A 7,657-nucleotide genomic window follows, 5' to 3' on the forward strand; every position below is an offset into this window, starting at 1 on the left:
GTACTCTTTACCCACAGTCAAAGGATTTCCGTAGACACAAAGGACTAGTTCCGTCTATGGTATTTTAGAAGAAACTCATCTAACAAGTACACACCCATTCCACATTCCGCTGCCAGGAATCACCCTAGGCAACGTTCAATAAAAACTTCAAGACAGGGAGGCCATAACCTCGAGTAGCATGGGATCAAATTTATATCGCGCGCTCTAAGGGGTGCCCCCCTCTCGGTCCCAACCGGAAACACCCATGCCCCCTGACCGGATGACGGGCTTTAATCCAGGGCCATGGAACCCTCATCACGGCCCCTCTATTTGGTGTGTACAAGGAAAGAGGTTTGCAACTGACTAGACCGCATTCTTTGCAGAAGACATGTGGTAGCACGAAAAAGGGAACGAACGGGAACATGACTTGATCCACGTTAATACCAGAGTTAACCGGTTGACATAAGCATGGCATGCTTCAACAATACCAACTTGCAAACTATCCTGCCACCACATGATCAGGTTATCTCACCATCATATGAACACATCAAACTTTCATGCCCACTTGTAGCTTACCTTGCATGCAATATAACATTCACTAATGCATATAAAGACATGCCATGAGAACACTACTCAAGAAAACATGCAAAACACTCGTCATATCAAAGGTTCAAACATGCTTGCCTGGTTCGGAGTAGTCGGAGTCTAGCTCGGTGAAGTTTGCAGCTCCATCACCTCCTTCAGTATCTACGTTATAAAGAAAAAATCGGATATTAACGTAAATACCGTGCGTGCATAAAAGTTGTTCCAAATAATTTTCAAATAAATATGATAAAAAACTAGATAGAAAAGTAAAGATGACAGAAAAAGAATCAACTCATAATCATCTTTGGTTTAAAAGTTATAAGGGTTTTAGTCCAGGGACTACTCTATAAAGAAATAGAAACTTTCCAGGGGCTAGTTTAGAAAAAGACAGAAAACGTTTCAGTTAGAAAGCATATTTTGCCCGAAGGCGTTTTCAGAAAACGTTTAAAAAAAGAGAGAAAGCTGACGAGGGGGTCCCACCCATCAGGTTTAAAAACTAAAATAGAGTCCCGCTGGTGCCCGAGGCTTGCGGTGGTCGCCGGCGTCAATCCACAGCGAGGCAGGGGGAGTGGAGGGTACCTACGGACTCATGGAGCTCTCCCACGTCTGTGGGTGGTGGAGTTGGTCGTAGGCGAGCACCATGTCGACAGCGGCCTTAACTCCGGCGGACGGTGGTTCGGGCGGTGATGGATCTCGCCGAGGAGAGCTGCAAACGTCAAATTGGGACTCGGGTTAGACAAGTGGGTGCACTAGGAGGCTACAGACGCCGTTTGGGAGGCGGGGATGCTCTCACCGGAGAGGATCTTGCCGGAGCCCGAGGCGGATCGGGGCGGCCGGAGTCGAGGAAGAAGGCCTCCTCGGGGTCCTCCTAGTGGGTGGGCGCAGTTCTGGTGAGGTGGAGGGGTAGTGCTTGGTCGAGAACGAGCTCGAGGCCTCCTTTTATAGACGGTCGAGGTGGCTGCCGAGAACGGGGTATCTCCGGCGAGTGATTACGGTGAGGCAGAGGTCGGGCGGGAGGTTTAGGTGACTGGGCAGCTACGGATTGGTCTACTGGTTCCATCCCGAGGCAAATCTTGGTTCATCTTGGGCGATACTCCAGGCTTTCAACGGAACGGCCTCACGGGCACGTCGGCGGCAGAGAGCGCGCTCTGCGCCTCTCAGGCCACGGCGACGGTGCTGGAGCGCACGCAGAGAAGGGGATGGCCACGCGGAGGCTCCTGCTGGAGTGGCGGTGCTGGACGGCGCCGTTTGGCAGGGTTGGCCCCTGTTGGCCGCCACGGGCGCTTCTGCCACCGCGGAAGACGCCGGAGCTGATGCGCCACGTCGCCACCGACACTCGCGACCGGCCAAACGACCATGCGGCGCGATGGATAAGAAGGAGGAGCAGGGAGCAAGAGGCCAGAGCGAGCACTAGCGAGATTGACGCCGCGGCTCTGAAGAAAACGACACTAACGACAGCACTTGAACACTGAACCCTGAATTTTTCTGAAATTGAACAGAAACAGTGCACGCCAACTGTTCAACGAAATGTTTTTTGCATGTGGAAAATTTTTCTGAAGTTGATCCTTGGTGATGTGGTCTCTTGATGCATCTAGAGGCTGCCTGATTTATCTCAGATTTTTAGGAGAAGAAAGAGAATGAATTTCACCAAAATTGGCAAATCTAGTTCAAATTTGCAGCAAGCCTAATTTGAAAAATTTGAACTATGGACTAGTGGATCTTGATGGATCTTGGCTAAGGGTACTAAGGACTAGCTAGGGTAATTTTCTTGGGCTGAGAAGCTTAAAGGATCTAGTACTTCCTTTGAAAATACCAAGGGTCCAAATTGAATGGCAGAAAAAGATTTGAGGCAAGAGAGTCAACATGGGTCATGGCAAGAGAAATTATTTTTGAGTGGGAAGGAATAAACCCATAATTTTATAGAAACTCTTGTTAAATAAAAGAAATATTAAAACAACTCAAGATAATTTGTGTAGACCCAACACATGTTGAAGAACCCTCAAGACCAAAAATCAATATTGAGAAGAGCTTCAAAAAAAATATTTGTCATAAAAGGTTTTTGAGAAGGAGAGCCCCTTCTTTTAGCAAAATTTCAAATAACCCCCTTTAAATCAAATAAAGAATTTAATAAAAACCAAACCAAAATTTTTGGAGTGTTACAACACCTACCCCCTTAGGAAAAATCTCGTCCCCGAGATTTCAGCTGATCCTCAAATAGGTGTGGGTGCTCTGTCCAAAGGAAATCCTCTCTTTCCCATGTTGCTTCATCCTCGGTGTGATTGCTCCACTGAACCTTGAAAAACTTAATTGTTTTCTGACGGGTCCTCCTTTCAGACTCCTCCAATATTTTTATTGGATGCTCCCTGTAGGTGAGGTCTGGTTGCACGTCAATGCTCTCATGAGACACATGATTCTCTGGGTTGCTTACACATTTCCTCAATTGTGAGATGTGGAACACGTCGTGGACGTCTGACAGTTCTTTGGGTAGGTCTAGCTGGTAGGCTACTGTGCCTCTTCGTGTAGTCACACAGAAGGGTCCAATAAACTGTGGAGCTAGCTTTCCTTTAACTTTGAATCGTTGCAGGCCCCTCATAGGGGATACACATAGGTACACATAATCACCGGGTTCAAAGCTGACTTCGCGATGTTTTTGATCGTAATAACTCTTCTGTCGGCTCTGGGTTGTCTTGAGTCGATCTCTGATTAGTCTAACTTTCTCCTCAGCTTCCTTGAGTATGTCGGGGCCGAAGATATGACTGTCTCCTGTTTCTGACCAATTTAATGGGGTACGGCATCTTTGCCCGTACAAGGCTTCAAAAGGTGCCATTTGCAGACTGGCTTGGTAACTGTTGTTGTATGTGAACTCGACATACGGCAAGCTTTCTTCCCAACTGGTTCCATAGGTGAGAACACATGCTCTTAGCATGTCCTCTAGAATTTGGTTCACACATTCAGTCTGTCCTCCAGTCTGGGGGTGGTATGATGTACTGAATACTAGTTGAGTTCCCAAAGCTTGTTGTAAATGATCCCAAAATCTAGAGACAAATTGAGTGCCTCTATCGTATATTATAGTCTTTGGAATCCCATGTAGACAAACTATACGGGAGAGATAAAGCTTGGAAAGCTTCTGAGTGGTGTGGGTTGTCTTCACTGGGATGAAATGTGCCACCTTAGTTAATCTGTCTGTGATGACCCATATGGCATCATTTCTGTGTCGTGACCGAGGTAGTCCAACAATAAAATCCATTCCAATTTCGTCCCACTTCCACTTCGGTATCTTGTTTGGCTGTAATAGTCCTGCTGGTTTTTGGTGCTCGGCTTTAAGCAATGAAAGTGGCTATATCCCTCTTCATACCGTGCCACCAAAAATTTTCCTAAATGTCTTTGTACATTTTGGTTCCCCCAGGATGGATTGAATATGGAGCGGTGTGGCCTTCGGCTAGAATTTGTTGTTTGAGGTCTTCTATATTTGGTACGCAAAGTTTGTCTCCGTACCATAATATTCCCGTATCATCTATGACGAATTCTGAGGCCTTGCCCAGACTCACTTTTCTTTTTATGCCTTCGACGCTGGGGTGTCCAGGCTGAGCCTTCTTAATCTGTTCCATTAGGGTGGGCTGTATCTCCAAATTTGATACGTTGCCTTTAGTGACCATCACTAAGTTGAGTTTGGCGAACTCCCGCTGAAATTCAGGTCTCAAGTTCTGTAGACTGTCGTTGCCCGAGCTGGGGTTTCGACTAAGAGCATCTGCCACTACATTCGCCTTTCCTGGATGGTAGTGAATGCCAACATCATAATCTTTCACTAATTCCAACCAGCGCCGTTGTCGTAAGTTGAGTTCTGGTTGTGTGAAAATATATTTGAGGCTTTTATGGTCTGTATATATTTCACAATGATTTCCGAGAAAAAAGTGCCTCCACTCTTTGAGTGCATGAATGACTGCTGCCAATTCCAAGTCATGAGTAGGATAATTTCCTCATGCTTTCGTAGTTGCCTAGAAGCGTATGCGACTACTTTGCCTTCTTGCATTAATATGCATCCGAGGCCCTTCCGGGATGCGTCACAATACACTTCAAAACTTTTATGTATGTCTGGCACAACCAATACTGGTGTTGTTGTTAATTTCCTTTTGAGCTCTTGGAAACTTTTCTCGCAAGCTTCAGTCCATACAAATTTCTTATCCTTCTTGAGTAATTGTGTCATTGGTTTTGCTATGGTGGAGAACCCTTCAATAAATCTTTGGTAATATCCTGCCATTCCCAGGAAACTTCGTACATCTGTTACGTTGGCTGGTGGTTTCCAGCCAAGTACGGCCTTGACTTTTTCTAGGTCCACGGCAACACCCTCTTGGGTCAATACGTGGCCTAGAAAACCAACCTGTTTTAACCAAAATTCACATTTGCTGAACTTGGCATATAGTTGATGTTTCCTTAGTTCTCCTAGTACAATTCTGAGATGTTTAGCATGTTCTTCTGGTGTCTTTGAGTATACCAGAATGTCATCAATGAACACCACAACAAATTTGTCCATAAATTTCATAAACACTTTGTTCATGAGGTGGACAAAATATGCGGGGGTGTTTGTTAGTCCAAATGGCATTACTGTAAATTCCTATAGTCTGTATCTGGAGGTGAATGCCATCTTAGGGATATCTTCTGTCCGTACTTTTAATTGATGATACCCCGACCTTAAATCAATTTTTGAGAAAACCTTAGCTTGTGCGAGCTGGTCAAATAAATCATTTATCCGTGGCATCGGATATTTGTTTTTAATGGTGACCATGTTGAGTGCTTCATAGTCTATACATAATCTCAGCGTCCCATCCTTTTTCTTGGCAAATAATACTGGTGAATCCCAAGGTGAGGAGTTGGCTCGTATAAATCCTCTGTCCAGTAATTCTTTTATTTGCTTCTTTAATTCTACCAACTCAGAGGGTGCCATTCTATAGGGTTTCTTGTAAATGGGGGTGGTTCCAGGTGCTAGTTCAATGATGAACTCTATTTCCCGGTCTGGTAGCATGCCTGGTAGTTCTTCGGGAAATACGCCAGGGAAGTCACACACCACTGGAACTTTTCTTAACTCTGAAACGTCCACCTTGTTCAACCTGGGTTGTCGTGACATTGGTCTTTCTTGAGCTGCAATTTTTATCGTCTTCCCGTGATGATGGGTAAGAATTACAATCCGATTGAAGCAGTCGATAAATCCCTTGTTGGTGGTTAACCAGTCCATTCCTAGGATAACATCCAGTCCCTTATTTTCCAACGCAATGAGGTTTGCCTGAAACTTTAGTCCCCCAAACTCAATAACCACACCTTGGCAGTAACTCTGAGTGATTTGCTTAATCCTGGGGGACTTGATGATCATGGATTTTATCAAGGGAAGCATCAAAAAATCATGTTGCAAAGCAAATTTCTTTGAAATGAACGAGTGAGAAGCTCCAGAATCAAACAAAATCGTGGCAGGTATTGTGTTGACAGGGAACGTACCGAGTACGATATCCGGGGCATTCTGTGCTTCTTCCTTGGTCACATGGTTCAAGTGACCCTTCTTGTGATTGTTATTGGGGTTGAAGTTGTTTCGCTTGGGTGTTGAATTATTTCCATTGTTGTTCGGCTTGGGGGGCGAGTTTCTTGGCTTTGGGCACTGTTTGGCATAGTGTCCTTCCTCTCCACAAGCGTAGCAAGTAACACCTGGGCGATATGTAAAATCCTTGTCCCTTGCATGAAAATTTTTGTTTGGGCGTGGAACATTGGTCGTGGATTTGTTTGCTCCACTTTTCTGAAAATCAGTCTTGTTCCGGTTGTTGCGAGCATGAGTGGTCTTGTCTCTTTTGCGCTTGCGAAAATCCTCCAAGCTGCGGCGCTCATTTTCCAATGTAATAGCTTTGTCCATGAGTGTTTTGAAATCCGGAAAGGTGTGTATGACTAGTTGGCATTTAAGTGCTGGTGCCAGACCGTCTAGGAATTTTTCCATCTTTTTATTTTCAGTCATATGCTCTTAGTTGGCATAACGAGATAATTGAGTAAACTGACTGTTGTACTCAGTCACTGTCATGCTTCTCTGCTTGAGGTCATCAAATTCCCTTTTCTTGATCTTCATAATGCTTCTGGGAATGTGCGCCTCACGAAAACCTTCTTTAAATTCTTCCCAAGTGATGTTATTTTCATTGGGGTGCATGTGTAGGAAATTTTCCCACCATGATGCAGCTACTCCAGTGAGGTAGTGAGGTGCATATAGTACCTTCTCACGGTCCGAACATTGTGCAATAATTAATTTTCTCTCAATGTCTCGAAGCCAATCATCGGCCTCAAGAGGTCTATCAGTGTAAGAGAACGTTGGGGCACGTGTCTTTTGTAGTTCAGACAATTTGGATTGCTGTTGATACGGTCCACGGTGATTTCCCATGTTGATAACATGGTTCATCATTTCTTGATGCTGCTACTGGCTTTGCTCATAAAGGCGGCATACTTGAGAAAATGCTGCTTCACTGCCTTGCTGACTTGACTGCCCCTGTGTGAAATTGTTACTTGTCTGGGTACCATAATTTTCTTCCGATGGACTTAGCATGGAACGAGTCCAGGGACGAGGCATTTTCCACTCTAGGTATTTTTGCAAAACTTAGAAAAACGGAGTGGCAAAAATTAAATAATATTGCAAGGGCAAAAATCCAAGATTTTTCAAGAAAATACTTGATTGCGCATGGAGAAGGAGCGCTTAGTACATATCTTACATGCAAGCAGTAATTATACAATACATCACTCAGGGTGTGCGTACACATTCCTGACATGTTATTTAGGCTAGTGCACTTCTCCGAGTTCCTACATGATGCACACACAAACTACTTCTCACCAGACCTATATACATATAAACATATCATACAAGATGGTACATCACACGGCTGCTAGGCGTACTCAGTCGGAGATGGTAAGAACTTCCCTCGGCCTGCCAAGGGTAAGACCCGGTGATGCTGGAGACTCAACCTCCTCCTCACTAATAGGCTCCATGCATGAAGTACTGAGTTGAGGAGCTGGTGCGGGCGCGGTAGGTGGTGCAGCTCTGACTGGAGTAGGAGCGATGACTTGGTCCAACTCT

The sequence above is a fragment of the Triticum dicoccoides genome, chromosome 5B (genome assembly GCF_002162155.2).
Source record: "Triticum dicoccoides isolate Atlit2015 ecotype Zavitan chromosome 5B, WEW_v2.0, whole genome shotgun sequence".
NCBI lineage: Eukaryota > Viridiplantae > Streptophyta > Magnoliopsida > Poales > Poaceae > Triticum > Triticum dicoccoides.